General features: G+C 39.8%; 1 pseudogene; it reads left to right on the forward strand.

Annotated features, from left to right (window-relative positions):
• LOC102011274 overlaps positions 1-20,370 on the forward strand; it is a 95,969-nt pseudogene that overhangs the window by 69,917 nt on the left and 5,682 nt on the right.

The following is a 20,370-nucleotide window of genomic DNA, read 5'->3' on the forward strand; positions in this document are numbered from 1 at the left end:
TTATAGATCAAGCAAGATCAAGCAAGTGTTTGATAGGATGACCCAGATCTAATGTCAGTCTGAGAATTAGGGGTACAAAAGATATCAGCCATTAATCTTATGGCCACTGGGCTCTCTCTTTCTCAAAGCTCACTCTCACTATGCAGAGCACACTTCTCCTACCTTTAATAAATGTAAACCCTCTCTACCCTTTTAACTTGTCTTGTCCAATTCTTTGTTCAGGACAAGAATCTGGAAAGAAACTCTAGGTGGAGCCCATAGCATCCCAGAGTCCAGTAACATTTTAAGACCATAATGTTCAGTGAAATGAATCAGACACAAGCCTAAATATCACATGGCTTATCTTATATGAGAAACCCAAAATATAAATAGGGAGCAAAATAATAAGATAATAGAAAACAGAGAGGTAGATCTTTTGTAAATGAGAAGAGAACCAATAAATGGAGTGTTCGGGAAAAAGAGAAGGGACAAGGACATAAAAAGAATTAAGATATGTTATATACGTTATGTACTGATGCCCTACAATGAATGTAGTCATTATGTACTGTAAACATATACTACTAAAAATTTAAAATTTTTTAAATGGTTTCTGAGATTTTTTTTAGAATCCTCAACCAGTACTATAGGCAAAAATCTATAATTGCACCCAAGGTTATCTATTATGGCTACACTTAGAATAAGTTTAAAGTACTTTTTTAAAAGTTCTCATTAAACTAATATCTTTAGCTTTCGTGTTTTAAGTTGGCAGCTGTAATTGTGCAAGTGAGGCAAGAGATTAGGGTATGGAAAGTTGGCTGGATAATCATTCGTGACCTGACAATTATGGAAAGTTATGAAATCATGGCTAGCATGCATGTGCAAGAACAGCTTTCTTCAAAGCTCTGCTTGATATAGCCTGGATCTGACATCAGAAGAATATGTAAAAGATGGCAGACATTGACTTTATCACCACTGTCTTCTTGCCCTTGTAGTGACTTGCTCACCTAGCCATTCTTTTAGGGGACAGTAAGAACCTGGAAAAGACTACTGATCACCACACTGTCCAGTAACAGAAAGACCTGCTGAAAATACAGTGGTATGTTTTTTAGTTTGTAGCGAATAAATTCTTCAAAAGGAAGCAAAATTCAGGTTTATTAGACAATAGCTTACAGTAAAACTCACACTTTCTAGGTGTTCAGTTCTACGGGTTTTGACAAATGGAAAGCTTCTTATTGTGATTTGCTGTTAGCACATGAAAGAGGCGCAGGACTAAATGGAAAGAAACAGGATGCAGTAATAACTCAGAGCAAACCATTCAGCATGACCTGTGTGCTTAGGCAGTAGAGTGCACCCTTTGCATGAATAATCTCAACTACTTCTCCCATTCCTACAGAAATGTACTTTGATATTGAAATTGGAATGTGGGGATCATGTCCCATGGTGATGAAGAATGAAACTGCAGAAGGAGGAGGTGGAGTGCAAGCAAATTTATTTTAAAAAAAGAAAGACAAGGAAGTAAAAATTGTCTCCCTAGTGTAAGAAACTGAAAAAGTAAATAAAATATGAAAGGTACAATAGATATTGTGAAAGGGAAAGAAACTGCTAGGGAAAGGAGAAAAGAAAGAAGGAAAGGAAAAAATGATATATATAATATATATAATAGCTATGATAGTTAAGATAATTGTACTACTAATTTCTATTGGTTTATTAGTCTATGGCCATACCACTCTGAACATGCCCAATCTCATCTATTGGCTTATTATAAGGAATAGTTAATGCTTAATTTTTTGGACCAAGTTTACATTCCTATATCTGGTAATCTGAATAACTACTTTGAAGATAACAATATGCAACATAACAACCATTGTTGATTTCCTATCATCTTGTTTTGAAATTCTATATCATTTTTAATGTTTTTCTTATTTTTTATTCTCTCTAAAAAACATATAAATGTTTATAATTAGACAAACTATGATAGTGTGCTCATCATGAAAAAAAGATATAATGGCAAGGAAGTAGACCTCCTGCTAGGTGGGAGGAGCTCCTGAGCAGGATACCCACAAAGGGTCTTTGTCTAGGGGTTTTTAGGGGTTTAGAAGGGAGCTTGGGCCACTGTGCAAGTAATACAATCTCCACCCTATAGGAAACTACATATGCTTTTGGGTCCAATCTATGCAATGTTCATGCAGTACCCTTGTACAACCCAAATGCCCATGAGCCAATGGCCTCCTTGATCATGCTGGGGGGGGGGGGCGGGCAGTCCCAGTCATTGCTAGGACAGCTGGAAGATATTTTTATAAGATCCCTGCAGGGTGGTGATTCAGCAGACTTTATTTTGGGCTTTCCTATTCCATTTTGGGGCTGCTGTCCTTAGTGCCTAATAAAATCCTAACTCCTGCTGCACTAATTCCTGTCTCAGTAGTACCACTTTACAGATGGAGAAAGTCCAGCTTGGAAAGGTGAAGTCTTTTGGACAAGGTGACACACCCAGGAAGTGGCAGGCTACCAAGGTGGACTTTCCACCAACTAGCTCAACTAAATCCTAGGGAGTTCTTTGTCCCTTTCCTGTCTCCATCCTTCACTGGATTTGTGATTTGGGGATATTCATTCAGTATGGTAGGGCTTCGTTTCTCTTGTCTGTATAAAGAGACAGATGAGCGAACCTCTCCCCACCCACTTACACCTCTAATCTTTTCCTAGAGCCCCACCTGATTCACAAGTGGATAAAACATTATGACCACAGCAGCCCTAAGGCTGAGTCTCAGTAAAACAGCCCCAGAAATTAAAAAAAAGCCCAGCCTGCTCCCAGCAAACTTATTCCCCCTTCTCCACCAGTGCCGCTGGCACAGGGCACAAGTACAATGCCATTTAGCAGAGCTCAGGAGGCTAAAGACACAGAGAGCGAAGAAGCACATTTGGCCTCAGGCCAGAAGAACAATGTTACCACCATCTTCCATCTGGCTTCTCTGGTCTTGTCACACCTTCATTGAACATGGGAAAAGAGATTTGAGTCAGCTGAGCTACACACTTCCGGATTTCAGTTCTGTGGTGGGCAAACCATCCTTCCCTCACATCACCCCACTTCCTCTCTCCTCCTCCTATGATCCTTCCTCAGCATGAAGTCTGTCCTGATCAGCAAGATGCTGAGAGAGGTGTGCAAAGAGAATGGTGAGCTGGGGGTGCTGGGTCTGTCTGCCTCTTCCTGCTGCAGCACGAGGCTGAGTCTGGAGACTTAGTTCCAAATTCGGATTCAGCCACCAAATGGCGGGGTGAACGGTGGTGCTCTATTTCCTAAGGTTCAGTTAGTAATGGCTTTAGAACGCTCCTGTGAAGACCAGGAAAGATGAAAAACTCAGACACCATAGACAAATCCCAAGGCGGGGTTTCTTGCCTGTTTTACTTGATGGATTTCACTTATACAGTGCATTGGAAATAGATAGAAAGGAGGCCCAGAGGGAGTTCTCAGTGCTCCAGAGACCCTTCCACCCAAGGTCTCTCTTGGAACTCTCCAGGAAGGAGGGAATCAAAACTTCATCACACTTGCACCATCTGTGTCAAGGCACACACCTTGAGGAGCTGCATTACGTTCTCATGCAAATGCACTGATGAAATGGAATGATCATATTGACATGAAGGAATCACTTTACTTTTCTTTGCTCAACTGCTGTAGGGGACATTGCCTGATCACCTAGACCACAATGTCATGTATAAAAATAATATCTTGAAGCCAGGTGTGGTGGTGCATGCCTGTAATTACAACACTCAGGAGGCTGAGGCAGGAGGATCACTGCAAGTTTAAGGCCAGCCTGAACTACACAGTGAGCCACTGCCTCAAAAAAAAATGTTTTTAGGTGGATGTTTGAAAAGAGCCAGAATAGCAGACCGATCCTGGCTTTATGGGTGTTGTGTAGTGGGGAGACTGAAGTCAAAGTTACTTGTGTTTGTTTGGGATTTGTGGATGCCAGAGCTTTGGACTGAAGTCTTTGTAATTTCCTTGGACTTGTCTTTGTGGTTTGCAAAATGGCCACAGAAAGCCCCTAAATGACCTCATTATACTGTTCAAAAGCAGGAGATAGGGTCTCTTTCCCTGTGCACTGACCCCTTACCAAGAAGGAAAAACCTTCCTAGAAGCCCCAAAGCAGACCTGTTTGTTTCTGATTGGATCGAACAGGAATGCAAGGCCAGTCTGATCCGAGGAAGACTGAGAGAGTTAAGTATCCAAGCTGTTAGATGGGATAACAGGGGGGTGGAGGCAGCTGCGAAGCCCATCAGTGGAGTCTGACTTAAAGCTCTGCAAAGCATTTCCTGATGTAACTTTAAAAACCAAGTCTTCAGACTTCCTACCATTAAAATATACAAACAACATCATAAAAAAAGAGCATCTGCAATTTCCACAGCACCTGCCAGACTGTTACAGACATTTGGCAGCTTAGTCAAGAAGGATTTGCTTAGATTTCTTAAAAGAGGAATTCCCACTTTCTCTTCTGAAAGGTCTAAGATTCTTTCAGATACTTTCACATTTTTGGTTCACAAGTTTCCTTATAACTTGCTTTCCCCCGGCAATTTCCTCACTAATTACTTCAGACCCTGACTCCTACAACATTTATATCTCAGTGTGTCATTGGGAGACATGAGATACTAACACTTTTTATCATTTTTAAGCACATGTAAATAGTTTTAAATGACATGAAAGACAATAAAATGTTAAAATATATTTGAGAGGCTGGGAATTTAGCTCAGTGGCACAGTGCCTGCCTGGCAAGAGTAAGGTCGTGAGTTCAATTCCTGGTACTGGAGAAAAAACTAAAAAACAAACGAACAAAAAAATATATTTGAATGTTATGAGAGACACAGATGACTAAGTTAAATAAATACTGGCTTATCATGAAAAACATCAGTCTTCCATCTCACCCTTTAGTCCCACTGCCAGAGTCAATAATTTGAATGCACTTAGCTTTTTCTTTTTGTATTTATAGCTGTATTTCCCAATTACATGATTAAAGTGCTTCTCATTGACTTTTTTCTTGTAGATATCAACTATTAGCTTTCTTGTAAAGCAGAATGAGGACTTGGCTCCTTCCACAATGAGACCTGTTTTTTCCTCTGCCTGTCATCTCCACATAGGAGATCATTTTCATTTTTATATGTGTTTTTTTTTACATTGCATTCTCTTCTTGTTTTACTATTGCAAATCTTTTTCTTATCTCTGCAAAATATCTATTATTGTTCCCTGAAGTTTCCTCCTGATGTCTTCATCTCTCCCACACTCACTGGGTATGCTCCCTCTTGTTGAAGCCTTGCTTGAAATGTCATTGCCGATTCTTGGATGTCATTACTGCCACCCAGAGGCTGACTGGTAGTTCTGTGTAAAACAGAGTTTGCCTACTGGTGGTTTTGACTGTTGTGTGGTGGACGGAGACTCCCAGGGATCTGACTCTGGCAGGGCTTCTCCCTTGGGCCAGTCTGCTTCCCTAGACAAGAATTCTCCAGTTTCCTCTCGAGGGTGTAAATCTAGTTGTCCAGAATCATGGGAACCTAGTGGGGCAAGAGGGCTATGGAACCTCCCATTCAATATCAAGATGTTCACGCAATCTGCTTTAGAGATTAATTTAATCCCTATTCCCCCAGCCTCCTTGATTGAGCTTGGTGTTTTAAAGCTCAGAGGTTCTCCAGAACTTCCCAGAGTAAAACTCCTGTGCACTATTTTGAAAGAGGACTGACTGATGAGCTCCAGGAGCTAAGGCAGGAAGTCTGGGAGTCTGAATGCTGCCTAAAGACACTTTGTACTCCTCCCTGTGGATCTGCTTCCCCCACCCTTAGCCTTCAGAGGTGGGTGGTGCCTTTTGTGATCCATTCTCTACAAGGGAATCAGTGTACTTCTAACTGGACATTCCCTCTCCGCCCACCCTGGCATTAAGTTTCTGCCATTTCTGCCCTGCCAAGCCAGATTCCCCTTGGCCATATGTTTTCTCTTTCGCCAAGTTGTATCGACATCACTTTCTCCTCTTACTCCTCATATTTAGGGACAAGATAAACATATACTAATGTCTTAGGTAAGTGAAAGACTAATAGTTTACAACCTCTCTTACAGCTTGCTGTGCATATCAACCCATTTTCTAGTATTACAACAAAACACCTGAGGCTTGGAACTGATAAAGAAAAGAAATTTATTTAGCTCATGAATATGGAGACTGAAAGTCCAAACAGGCATGGTGTCAGTTCTGACAAGGATTCAATGACTATATCATCCCCTGACAAACAATATCAAATGGCAGGAACACCTCAGTTAGGAGAGATCATATTTCCTCACAGGAAGCCAAAGAGGCTGGGGAGTGGGCAGTCTTGTACTTTTAAAATAACCTTCTCACAAGCACTAACTCAGGGCTTCCATGGGAGCTACCTGTATTTCTTGAGTGCATACACGCAGTGACCTAAATCACTCCCAAAGACCTCACCTCTCAACTGTCCCCGTACCTCTTAACACTACCAACCTGAGAAACAAGATCCAATACAAAACCCTTGGCGCATTCACTCAAAGCATACAAACCACAGCTCTGCACGATGGGACTAAGTGCTGGTCCATGTAACTAACATGGAATCGACATGGGCCACTTCTGAGCCTTAGCATAAAACTCTGGGCCTCTCTCGTCTTCTCCTGTTTTCCCCATACTGAGTGAGGCTCAGGGTAGACACCGGATGCAAGACAGTTCACTGAGAACCGATCCTGTGAAACACAGAGCTCCTCTTCCTCTGTGAATGCTGACCTGGTAGAGTGTGGCTGCAGCTGCTGCTGACCATCTTACCAACAAGAAGAGAGTCGGGAGTGAAGACTTCACAGGGGAGAGAGGGAAGGAAGGATGGAGCGAGCCTGCATTCCAATATCATCTGGGCATCTGGATCCATGCCTGAATCTCCAGAACTGTCAGCTCTGTAACTTAATAAATTACTTCTAAGGAAAGTCTCCTGGCTATTCTGTATATATACTATATCATGCATTGTACACAATATACTTATAAAATTATGCACAATATAGTCATAAAGTTAACCTTCAAGTTTAAGGCAGAATAAATAAAAAATTTAAGGGAATGAATAGGTAATACCTTAAGAGTATTTTTTCAAAAAGAGTAATCACTGGATTAACCTATTCAATATATCATTTTTCTGTTTTAAACACCATCTAGAGTAAAGTCATTTACTTTACTCTAAAATAAATAAGATAAAAGTCATTTATCTCTGACTTTTCATGAACCTTGTGCAAACAGCTCTTGGAGCAGTTACACAAATGATCACACTGCAGTGTCAATTAATTAGAAAATTATGGTTATGAGTCTAGATTCTATTCTCAAATATGCTCAGATAAGGGCTGATCCTGTTTTGTAGGCACAATAGGCCAATTTTTAACAAAATATGTAAAATATAGGTCTCCTGGCCCAAAAGATCAGCAATGTGGGTTTTCCGTGTTAAAGTATTTGATAAGTTTGAATTCGTTCATGACAAAGACTATGATGTAGAAGTGGGGTTTTCTTACTGATCTCAAGAAAAGTCAAGTCAGTCTGAAGGTTGGACCTTGTCAGCACTTTCCAATATTTTATGTTCAAAGTACAGAGTCTATTTGTGGCCACCTTGTGTAGGACTCCCAAAGCCATTCCCATCCGCCTCTCCTCCACAGGGCTGGCGTGAGCAAACTATGGACTAAATCCAGCAGGATGCTTGTTTATGGAGAGCCTGTGAGCTAAAACTGGCTTTCACTTTTGCTTATTGTTTTTAGAATGAACGTAGGATCTTTCCAATGAGATATATCCCCAGCCCTGGTTTTTATTTTGAGACAGTGTCTTCTTAAACTGCTAAATTACCCAGGTTGGGCTTGAATTTACAGTCCTCATGCTTAGCCTCCCAGGGTGCTGGGATTACAGGGATGTGCCCAGTGGCTTTCACATTTTCAAATGTTTGAAGAAAGATTTAAAAAAGAATACCTCAAAGTTCAGCATGATAGTACATACCTATACTCCTAGAACTTGGGAGGCTGAGGCAAGAGGATTGTTGCAAGCTTAGTCACACTGTGTGACACAGTGAGTTCAAAGCCACCCTGAAACATAGTGAGACCTTGTCTAAAAATAAATAAATAGGTGCTGCATGGTAGCAGAAGCCTGTAATCCCAGAACTCAGGAGGCTGGGATAGGATGATGCAAGTTCAAGGCCAACCTATGCTACATAGTGAGTTCAAGGCCAGCATGGACTGTGCAGTGAGACCAGGTCTCAGTGAGACCTGACTGTACGGTGAGACCTGTCTATAACACATTAACTTATTATTCCTCAAATAATAAATAAATAAATAAGCAAGCAAGCTATCTTGGCTTTCCTCACAATAGCGCACCCTGCTTCCTCCAGGGTGTACTTTTACCTTGTGTTTTCTTCTACTTGCTCCAGGCTCACTCTGCAGAGCCAGTTGCTCCTTCATTCTTCACTTTCACTTTTTAAAATGAAATTTGCTACTGCAAAAATAAAAAAAACACAAATCAAATAAAAAGGAATATCTCATGAAATTGACATTTTGGTGCTCTTAGATAAAGTTTTATTGGAGTACAGCCACACTCATTCATTTACATTCTACTGCTGTTCTCGTACTACATTGACAGAGTTGAGTGGTTGTAACAGGGATGAAATGGAATGCGAAGTATAAGACATTTACTGTTTTGTCATTACAGAAATGGTGTGCTGGACTTTGGGAAGGTGTCAGAGCGGTGAACAGCAGAGAAACTGCCTCTCCAAGGTTTGGTGTCCAGACACTGGAATACAACAACGTGAAGACAGAAGGAGGGAAGTTGTTTCCTGGGACCCAGCAAGGCTCTAAAGCCAAAGTTGAAGCCCAGGGCAAGAATGAAGAGAAAGACCTCAACACAGAACAAGGAGCGTGCAGGTAACACTTTCTCCCTGAACTCAGACTCACTGCATGGGAGGGGCGGCTCGAACCTGCAGATGCACCGTGACCACTGGCAACCCCAGAGGCCTCCAGAAACACCCAGCAGTGGAAAGGAGCAGTGGACGCAGTGGACTGCGGTGGCTGGTCAGTTGTTTGGGTCCAGAAGCCCTTCTCCAAGGAGAGGAAGCTCAACTAGCTCGTAGAACATGCTTAAGTAAATGCAAAGGAATTGAAATTATCCTTGCATATTATCAGACCATAGTGCAATGACATTGGAAATAGACGGTAAAAGAAAACATAAGAACTTTATAAACACATGGAAATTAAATTACACCCTCCTGAACAACCAATGGGTCATGAATGAAATTGAAGAGGAAATTAGACACTTTCCACAATTAAATGATAATGACAATATAACATACCAGAACTTATGAGACACAATGAAAGCAGTCCTATGGGGGAAATGTATAGCAGCGAATACCCATATCAGGAGAACAGAGATGGTGCAAACAAAAAACTTAATGTTGAAACTCAAGCTTGTAAAAAATAAAGGAGCAAGTCAAGCCCAAAGCTTGTATGAGGGAGAAGTTATTAAGATCAAAGCAGAAATGAATGTAATGGAGACTAAGAAAAAAGTACAAAGAATCAATGAATCAAAAAGTTGGTTCTTTGAAAGATAATAAAATTGACAAATCCTTAGGCAACCTTATCAAAAAAGGGGAAAAACACTCAGTTCCAAGCAACTAGAAATGAAGGGTGAAATCACAACAGATGCTGCACAGATCCAGAATATCATCATTACCTACTTTGAGAATCTGTACTCTATAAGATGGAAAATGCAGAAGATGGGCAGATTCCTAGATACATATGAAATATCAAAGCTGAATCAAGAAGATATAAAAATTATAAATAAACCAATATCAGTCAAACAAATTGAAGATGTAATTAAAAACCTATCAACAAAGAAAATCTCTGGCCCTGACAGATTCAGTGTTTTATTCTACAAGAAATTTAGAGATGATCTAACACTGCTGCTTCTCAAACTCTTTAATGAAATTGAAAGGGAAACAATACTTCCAAATTCATCCTTGGAAACATTATCCTGACACCAAAACCAGAGAAGGATCCAACCAAAAAAGAGAATTATAGGCCAGTCTCCCTAATGAACAGCAATATAAAATCCTCAATAAGATTCTGACAAATAGAATGCAGCAAATCATAAAGAAGACTACACATCAGGACCAAGTAGGATTTGTCTAGAAATGCAGGGATAGTTCAACATATTCAAATCAATACATGTAATACACTATATTAACAGAGCCAAGGACAAAAACCTTATGATCATATCAATAGATGCAGAAAAAGCACTGGACAAAATTCAGCATCTGTCATGATAAAAAAAATGCCTACAGAAAATTCAATAGAAAGTCTTTGTCTCAATCTGATAAAAGCCATTTATGACAAACCAACAGCCAACATCATACTAACTGGACAAAAACTGAAAGCTTTCACTCTAAAATCAGGAACAAGACAAGGATGTCCATTGTCACTACTCTTATTCAATATAGTTCTGGAAACATTAGCCAGAGCAACTAAACAAGAGGAAGAAATAAAACAAATAAGAATAAAAAAGGAAGAACTTAAATTATCATTATTTGTGGATGACAGGATACTCTACACAGAAGACCCCAAAAACTCCACCAAAAGACTTTTAGATTTAATAACCAAATTCAGTAGCATAGCTTGATACAAAGACAACAGTCAAAAATCAATAACTTTCCTGTACATGAATAATAAAGTCACTGAGAGAGAAATTAGGGGAACAAGAGCTTTCACAGCAGTATGCAAAAAGTGAAATAACTGGGAATCAATCTAGTGAATGAAATAAAAGAACTCTACAGTGAAAATAACAGTACTCTGGAAAAGGAGTTTGAAGCAGATATCAGAAAATGGAAAGATATCTCTTGCTCTTGAGTAAGAAGAATCAATATAGTAAAAATGGCCATACTTCCAAAATTGTTATGCAGATTTAATGCAATTCTGATCAAAATTCCAATTGCATATTTCACAGAATTAGAGAAAACAATCCTAAAATTCATTTGGAACCAGAAGAGATCTAGAATAGAAAGGCAATTCTGGACAACAAATTCAAGGCAGGGGAAATCACAATCCTTGACTTGAAATTACACTACAAAGCTACTGTGATAAAAACAGCAGGGTATTGGCAAAAAAAAAGACCTGAGAATCAATGGAACAGATCAGAATATGTGGAAACAACTGCAGCAATATTTAGCCACCTTATCTCTGACAAAGGTGCCAAATAACTTCACTGGGGGAAAGTTAACCTTTTAATAAATAGTACTGGAAAAACTGGCTTTGCACATGCCAACGATTAAAATTGGAGCCATATCTTTCACCATGTGCTAAAATAAAATAAAAATGAATCAGAGATCTAAATATTAGAATACTAAATCTGCTGAAAGATAAAATAGGTAAAACTCTTGAAGACATTGGCGAAGGCAAAGACTTTATGAACCAAACCTCAATCGCACAGGAACTGTCACAATGAATCAACAACTGTGTACCTCATCTTATTAAAAAGCTTTTGCACAACTAGAGATACCACCAACAGAGTGAAAAGACAACCCACAGCATGGGAAAAATTTTGCCAGCTGTTCCTCAGACAAAGGATTACTATTTAGAACATATTAAAAACTCAAAAAAATCAGACCCTCCCAAATATAAAGATCCAATCCAAAAATGGGCATCTGAAATGAAAAGACACTTCTCAGATGAAGAAGTAGAAATGGCAAATAAATATATGAAAAAATGTTCAGCATCATCAGTCATTTGAGAAATGCAAATTAAAACAACACTAAGATTCCATCTCACTCCAGAAAGAATGACTAGCATCAAGAAATCAATAACAAATGCTGGCAGGGTTGTGAGGAAAAAGGTAGCCTTCTCCACTCTTGGTGGAGACTGAAGCAACCGCTGTGAAAATCAGTAGGGGTATTTCAAAGAACTAGGACTACAGGTTCCATTCAACCCAGCTATTCCCCTTCTTGGTTTCTTCACAGAATTAAAAGCATCATACAACAGCAATATATAGTGGCACAGTTTGTAACTACCAAACTTGAAAACAGCCCAAATGCCCACCTACAGATGAATGGATGAAGATTTTATTTTTAATATATACAGTAGAGACTATTCTGCTACAGAGAATATGGTTCATTTCTAGCTAAATGGACCATAGTTTTAAGTAAAATAAATCGGACCATACTCTTAAGTGAAATAAATCGGACACACATGCTTAAATACTACATTGTTTCTCTGTTGTGAGAAACGGAAAGTGTGAGTAAGGACCAAAATATATAATTGATATTGGGAAATGGGAAGAAAATGTTCAAATGGGAAGAGGAACAAGGCTGAGGGAGGGACAAGAAAAAAGAATAGAAGGAGAAAACTGGAAACAAAGCTTTTGTAGATAAGGAGGGGAAGAGGGGTTGAAGGGAGGGGAGGGGAATGGGAAAGAAAGGAGCAAGCCATATCATGTGCAGGTACAGATGCCCCATGATGAACGTGACCATTACGTGTAGCTGATATGTACCAGTAAAAAAAGAAAGAGTGTGATAACCCCTGAGACACATAATAGAAAGTCAAATATCTTCCTTCTCATGTTTGCGTGGGGAGTGACGGACCATAGGATCCAGTCTGGACCAATGAGACGTCAAGGAAGAACTTGGGAGGGATTCTGGGGAAGACGAATGCTTTGTAACAAAGCAAAAGGGGATATGAACTCCCTTCTCCTTCTTCTTGTTTCAAACACAGATGTAATATCTGGGACAGCAGTGACATTTTTTGCAACCATAGTAAAATCAGCATGAGGCTGACAGCATTCCCGATACATTACAGGCCTTATTCATCAGAGACCCAGTGCTTTTTTGTCTCTGGAGTTAGGATTGATTTAAAGCCGTTTATGGTTTTTCTTAACCTACTGCAGAGAAAATAACAGAGACATGCTTCTCCAGGCACATTATCTATTTCTTCAGGAATGGCCTAAAATGGCCTAAATTGTGGTCACATAACCTCAGCTTACAATGGAATAGAGTTCAACTTCAGCCCTAATTAAATGTGCCAAGGTACACAAAATGGGAGGGGTATGAAAGCAAGTTTAAGGGGTTGTGTGCCAAGACTCAGTGTGGTTATTTACTGTGGCAGCCCTTCAGTGATTGCTAGTTCCTTCTACTCGGTGGATTTTTGTGGAGAAGAGATACTTTCATTAATGAGTGAATACCCAACGGGAGCTTAATGTCATACTCAATTTTCATTTTCATTACATTTCGTAAGTAGCAATCATCTGTGGTCCTTTGGGGGAATAAAATACAAATAAATGTGATTTAAAAGTGTCTTTTGTAACTAATAAAAGGCACAACAAAACAAAATATATCTTAGAATAAATGCTACGTAAAGATTAGGGCATTTCCTAAAATTTCAAACTTCTAAGTATATCTTGTTTCTTTTTTTTTTCCCCAGTAACGGAAATCGAACTCACAACCTTGTGCTTGCCAGGCAGGTGCTGTGCCGCTGAGCTAAATCCCCAGCCCCACAAAGTTTCAAAAGTCACAAGGTCTACGTACCCTGTGGTTAGAAATGTGTTAGAAATCTATGATAGCAGGAACTTTTTCCTTGCAGAAAGAGAAACTGAAGCCCCAAAAAGATCGCTACAATTAGAGAAAAACCCTCCGAGTCCCAGGACTCAGACCTTAAGGGAACAGCACTGTGCTGAAGTTTCCTTTAGGTCACTTAGGCAGCACAGTACATTTGAGAAATTCACAGCCAAACCTCACCCATAATCAAAGCTATAAACCCTTTAATAACAATGACTCCATATGAGGGAAATTTTGGCATGCCATAGGATATGTAGCTAACTTGAAATTATTCATCTTCCAAAAAATTGGTCGAACAACTGCTCTTCAAAGCAATATAAATAGCGGACAGCCTGCGCTCTGCCTCCTTACCCACCTCCCAAAGTTGAGGAGAGCTGCTAGCTGGCCCCTGGGTCTCAGGGCCCTGTGAATTCGGTCTGCACACTTATGGTGACCAGCTGTCCCATTTGGCCTGGGATTGAGAGGGTTCCCAGGTCACGAGATTTTACTGATAAGATCGGGAAAGCCCCAGGGAAACTGCAGTCCGTTGGGCTGCCCATCCCTGTCCTGACTCCTTTGCCTATGTTTCCTTTTGTGCTCTCCTGAGTGCTTCTCATCTTTGTAAGCCCAAGCTGATTCCACCCCACGATTTCCTCCCTGGTCCCCCAGGGGCAGAATGAAGCGTAAGGTGGCCCGCTCTTGGTATGCTTGCTTCTCTCTCCTGTGTGACACTTTCCGAAGTAGGAGCTCCACAAGGCAGCACCTGTGCCCCATGCCTGGTTCTTCCATGGAGTCAGTGCTTGATCCAATTGTCCAACTTGGGGGTTGCGGGTATGACTCAATGGTAGAGCATTTATTTGCCTAACGCGTGAGGCCCTGGAGGACTGAAAATGACTGTCAGACTGAAAGGCCCAGGAAGCATGTTCATAACATCCTTGAAGGCATGCGTAGAACACTCCTTGCAGCCTGGGCCTCAGGCACTCCACAAGAGGCTTTAAATCACAGAGATGCAGGAAATTCCAGTGGACTCTAACAATCACAAATAAAACTGAAAGTAATTGTTTGGCAAGTTCTTGCCAAATAATTTCGGCACAGAAACATTCCTAATGGACAGACCATTTACTCTGAAGCACAGTGTCCCATTAACTTCAATAAATGTAGCTGCTTTTTTTTTTTTTACCATCAAGTGAATATTTGCAATACTTTTTTGTTTTGTTTTGCTTTGTTTTGTTTTTGACAGGGTCTCACTCTGTACTTCAGGCTGGGCTGGAACTCACCATGTAGCTCAGGCTGGCCTTGAACTCATAGTGATCCTCTTGCCTTGGTCTCCAGAGTGCTGGGATGCCAGGCGTGTGCCACCACGCCCAGTCATATTAGCAGTTCGCTGTTCTATGTATACAAAGAGTCTGAAATCTATCTCTTGGGACTTATTACTCCCGTATTACTGAAGTTTTTTTTTGGCGGGGGGTGGTTGAGACAGGGTCTCTCTGCATTTCCTGTTTCCTAAGTCTTAAAAAAGGAAGAAGGAAAGAAGAAAAGTTTGCTTGGGCTTGTGGGATTTTTCATCTGTGAGTCCTTTGGCTGGTAAAATGGGCCTTACACCCTTCACCCCATGGATGCACCTAGCTCCAGACATAATGAGCGTCACTCTGGGCTCTCACTCCTCTCTGAGTGGGTATTTTTTCTGCTAAAGAAATCTTTATTGTGCCTCCAAAAAAATAAACCCCGGATGGAACTCTGGGAATTAACAGAAAACACACTGCGCACCTCAGGGAGGAGATCAGATCCAATTACTGTGTCCTCAGTGCTTCACTAAAAAATCAAAAAATGAGAGAGCCCAGGGCAAGGAGGAATCACAGGCTGATGGAAGAGAGATTTCTGCTTTCAAATAATGGCCCTGGGGCAGCCTCTGAGCTTATTAAGATGTGGAAAGGGAAGTAACCCTGCAATGAAGACAGCCCAAAGAATTCACTAAGGGCTTCAGAGAGATCCCAGAGCTCAGTGACCACAGCTCCTCACAAGAAGTGTTTTGTCTGGCTGTAAATGGCTATGGCAGCACACTGCTTTGCATAAGCTACGTCATCTGAACAGCTCTAGTAAAAGCATCCTGGTGTGGACATATACAATTCTAAAGGTCAACTTGCTTGTGCAGATTTGAACAATAATTTTATGACTCTGTTCCCACTTGGCTATTTGATTTTTGGGCTACTTCTTATAATGCCACCTACTAACAGCACAGTATTCTGGGGGGAAAAAACAGGCTGTGAAGTCTCAGATTTTCAGCTGTATAGCTGAAATAACAGTAGCCAGATGTCATCACTTGGATGAGGTTTGTCTCCCAGGTTTATATGTTAAGAGCTGGGATCCCAAGGAGATGATGGGGAGGAACTTTTAAGAAGCAGGAATGGGTGGGAGGTCTTAGGTCAACTGGGCACACCCTTAAAAGGGGTTAGGTATTCCTTGTGGGGCTCTGGTTAGTTCCTTTGAGAAAGTTGTTATTAAAGCCTAAGCCTGGCCCTACTCAGCCTGTTTCTATATATGATCTTTTCCTCCCGCCATCTGCTATCCGTCAAGAAGTCCTCACTAGAACAGCTGACGGTGAACATGCCCTTGGATCTCCGGCACTGTCAGTAATAGAAACCTCTTTTGTTTTTATAAAGTTAGCCTGCATCGGGTATTTTGTTATAGTAAAAAAAGGCAGACTGGTACATTAGGTAAATAGAAATGTCCTACTCATAGTGACCTGGCTGAGCTAAGAGCATTTCAGTTTCTAAAACAGGAATCACTCCCGCAGACTGCCAGGAAAGTGCCAGCAAGAGCCTACACCTCCTTTGGTGGGAAGGAGCTATTTCTGAAATAACATTTTACCCAGGGGCAGCACCATGTGTTCCTGTTACCAGCTCTGAAATGAAGGAGCTCGGGGACAAGGACACACCACGGGATGGCACATCTGGGATTCTTCAGAGTAAAATGTGCAGTGTTCAGTGTGAGATGTACCATGATGACACACCTTCCCTGCTCACCTGCCCTTCCTTCTCCATGCATCTTTTCTCATCTCTTCTTTTTCAGTTCTTCCTCACATTCTCTGTCCTCACCTGAAGCCAATGCTACTTACAATTCAACTTTCCCCTCTTCCTTTTCTTTTCTTTTGACTTCCTTTTAAATTTCCTCAGGAATTTAAAATTTTCTTTCTTACTAGATTATGAACAAAATATAAGGCACTGTAAAAAGAAAAGAATTACTAGTGGAAAAGATAGAAAAGGGGAAGAGTGTGAGTGGGTTTCTACTTAGTCTTCCCTGACTGGGAAGTTTACTTTCTACTACTGGAGGCAGCTGCTGTTTAGGCTCAGTTGTTCTGGTATCCTGGGAGCATAGGTGTCTTGCTGCATAGGTGTCCTGGGTATATAGGTGTCCTAGGTGCACTGGTGTCTGGGGTGTACAGGTGTGCAGGTGTCTTGGAGTAAAATAGCATAATGTGTTGCTTCCTATAGCATCACAATGTTACACGCCCTGTGTCCACTTGCAATAATAGCACTAGATTCAGTCAACCATGTAGGCTTAAAATGAGAGTCAAATTCACCTTTAAAAGTATAGTTAGTTACTACATAAATCACATTTACTTTTTGTCTCAGGAATTTAAAATTTTCTTTCTTATTATAATAATGGTTATGAATCTGTATCTATATCTATATCTATATCCATACTTAGCTCCATCTATATTGTTACATGTAGTAGTATACATAATGAATAAATACATAATGTGTTAAGCTTTATGTATATAATGTATAAATATATACAGTATGCAATGTAAAACTCCTTATACAATTCTTGCTAAAATTCTGACATGACCAAAAATTCAATATTCATGGATTAATTGTTATTTCAGAATTAAGGCACTTGAAATCACAAATCTGTGATTCTGCTTATATCATCAACCAATCTAAGATGAACTGTAGAATTCCTTTATTTTAGCATCACAAAAAATTGTGAGTGCTAGGTCAAGCTGAAGATAGAACTGCCTCTCTGTCCAGAATTTGTAAAGCTGCTGCTAAAAAGCTGGAGAAGGCAGAACAGGAGGTATCAAGCAGGAGAAACTTCTTTTGTAATTTGGAGCATGTGGCAATTTTCTTATAGAGAAAAATGATAAAAGGTATCTAGAAACACACATGTACACATACATGAGATATAAAATAAATTTTAAAATTCTATTTGAAAAATGGACTTTTCCAGGCATGGTGGCACATGCCTGTAATCCCAGCACTCGGGAGGCTGAGGCAAGAGGACTGCCATGAGTTCAAGGCCAGCCTGGGTTACATAGTGAATTTGAGGCCAGCCTGGACTACTAGAAAAACAAAAAACCATGAAAGAAAGAAAAAGAAAGAAAGAAAGAAAGAAAGAAAGAAAGAAAGAAAGAAAGAAAGAAAGAAAACTTTCCCCAGCTACTGTTCTATGTAGTAATAGTTACAAATAGGTCAAGACTTTTAACCAAACAGCTGTTCTTTTTACATGTTTAATTGGCTTATTTATGAAACTTTTTGCTCTGACCTTTTAATGTCAGAAGTAATATTTTGTAATGAAATAAAGAGTCCCTACATGTTCTCAGTAATGAGGATGTGACTGTGTGCATGGGGTGGGGGAATGGCTTTAGAAAGTTGAAGTCCTGTCATCTGTGACAAAATGGATGGATGTGACAGACAAAATGGATGGATATGACAAAATGGATGGAGCTGGAGATCGTTACATGAAGTGAAATAAACCAGGTACTGAAAGACAAGCACATGATCTCATTCATATGGAGTATATGACAAAGCCGAGAGTAGAATGCTGGTTACCAAAGTTGGGGAAGAAGAGGGGTGGCGAGCAGGTGATCCATGGGTACGAAGTTACACTTAGGGCAAGAAGTTCTGGTGTGTAGCCATGTGGCTTGGTGCATATAGACAATGATAATATACTGACTATTTCAAAAGCCTGGAGGAAAGGAGTTCAAGTACTTTCATCATAAAGAAATGGTAAATGTTTGAACAGATAGAAATGTTTAACCTGATTTAAATGTTACACAGTACACACATGTATCAAAACATCATATGGTATATCACATTAATATGTATAGTCTTTGCTTTTATGTATTACTTTAAAAATTAAATTGTTAAGAAATTGTTTTCATTGAAAAAATAGAAATTTTAGCATATATTTTCCTCCAGAGGTCAAAGTCTTCACTATTAATCTATTGACACATTGACGGTATTGATAAAGAGATCCCACTTTTATAAAATTTAAATATTGAGATTACATTCCTATGAGTTAAAGTAACTTCCAAACAGCTAGCAGTCTTGGCACCAAAAAATGATCAGCAGCCATATGTTCCTCTGTAAATGATTAGACTATTATATAACAACATTTTCTCTAACAATTTTGAGTAGATAATTAGACATTAAAATCAAGCATTTAGGGAATAACATTCTTCATTTCAAAGGCACTTGCTACCCTTTTGTTTATGAAGAAAAGTCTTTGCATTTTACATATTTATACATATGTAAATGAAAGTATTTTCTTCTGATTACAACTATATCTTTTTATAAGAAATGTCTTCTACTTTCATGAGAGTAGTTAAAATGGAGACACTTGCTGATCTCCAAATCTGAACTTGTTCTGAAAGGTAAAGCTGGGTGTTGTGGTCTGGGCCTGTAATCCTAGCACTCTGGGAGGCTGTAGGGAGGGCCGCAAGTTGGGGTCCAGCCCAGGCAATGTAGTAACTTAGAGAGACACTGTCTCAAAAACTTAACCATAAAATAAAATAAAGAACTGGGAATGTAATTTAGGGTGAAGGCTCCGAGTTCAATCTCCAGTACTGCACAAATTTTCAAAACAGGAAAGAAAAGCATAAACAATGTTGGTAATGTGGGAAACTGCTAATTCTTATTTTTTATTCTAAAACTACCTATTAGACAATAAAGTAAAAATTATAAAAAAGAAAAAAGAAAGAAAGAAAGAAGAAGAAAGAAAGAAAGAAAGAAAGAAGAAAGAAAGAGAGAGAGAAAGAGAGAAAGAGAGAGAGAGAAAGAGAGAAAGAGAGAAAGAGAGAAAGAGAGAAAGAGAGAAAGAGAGAAAGAAAGAAAGAAAGAAAGAAAGAAAGAAAGAAAGAAAGAAAGAAAGAAAGAAAGAAAGAAAGAAAAAAAAAGAAAATGGATTTAGAATTACTGGTAGATAGATCCATAAGAGATCTTAGCATCCCACTCTCTCATTAATAGGTGAAGAGTATGTGGTCATTTATCCTACACAGCAACTTAATGTGTGATTCCCAGCAGCCACCTGAATCCTACACCTGCAGCAAGGACTCTGGCCACAGGGCTTGGTTTCCTGTTTGTGCTCCACAACCCGCCATGTTAGGGTTGCCTCCAGCATAGTTCTTAACCTTTCTGAGCCCCAGGTTGCTTACAGTAAAAAAACAGCAGTGATGACTGCAGGATCTACTTGAAGAAGTAGATGTCATAACAGGAAAAGTACTTGTCCTTGTTTCTGGCGCATTATAGATAGTAGCCATGTTGACTATTACTTTCCTATGACAATATTTACTTAGAATATGCTATAGTATTAATAAAATATTGGGGGGAAAATCAAAAGATATTTTATACAGTAATACAGAAGCATGTTTCTAACCCAATAAAATTCCAGAAAAGAGTATTGAAACACATATTTTAATAATAAACATTAGAAACCCAGGTGTGGTGGTGCACACCTGTAATCCCAATGCTCGGGGAGGCTTAGGCAGGAGTATCACTGTAAATTTGAAGTCAACCTGGGCTACATAGTAAATTCAATGAC

This window comes from Chinchilla lanigera, unplaced genomic scaffold (genome assembly GCF_000276665.1).
Source record: "Chinchilla lanigera isolate Chin_1 unplaced genomic scaffold, ChiLan1.0 scaffold00052, whole genome shotgun sequence".
Taxonomy (NCBI): domain Eukaryota; kingdom Metazoa; phylum Chordata; class Mammalia; order Rodentia; family Chinchillidae; genus Chinchilla; species Chinchilla lanigera.